General features: G+C 29.4%; 1 long non-coding RNA gene across 1 annotated transcript in view; it reads right to left on the bottom strand.

The window, feature by feature from the left end:
* The window catches only part of LOC116695955 (uncharacterized), a 21,583-nt gene that overhangs the window by 570 nt on the left and 20,710 nt on the right, over positions 1-303 (bottom strand). The gene's annotated exons all lie outside the window — the stretch shown is intronic.

Below are 303 nucleotides of genomic sequence, written 5' to 3'. Positions count from 1 at the left end.
TTAATTAAAAACTCCCTGTCTGTTCAATGAACCTCATTCATAGGAAATTCTACCTAATATTTGAGTTAGAAAAGCAGAAATTAGGAATTATTTCGACTAAAATTAAAGGAATGGATGTTGATGGATAATCACAGACTGGAATATGTCAACTTTTACTCAATACTATTTCAAAACCACTTCAATTAGTTTTTTAAAATGCTCTAAAATTGAATAAGACCCAAAATGAATGAAAGTAGAGATCTGTACTTGGCAAAGAGCGTTGTGTGAAATTAATCATGTTATTTTGGGGAATTAAAAAGAACA

The sequence above is a fragment of the Etheostoma spectabile genome, chromosome 9 (assembly GCF_008692095.1).
Source record: "Etheostoma spectabile isolate EspeVRDwgs_2016 chromosome 9, UIUC_Espe_1.0, whole genome shotgun sequence".
In the NCBI taxonomy this organism is placed as follows: Eukaryota; Metazoa; Chordata; class Actinopteri; order Perciformes; family Percidae; genus Etheostoma; species Etheostoma spectabile.
The sequence above is the reverse complement of the archived record's forward strand: the minus strand, read 5'-3'. Positions and strand labels throughout refer to the sequence as shown.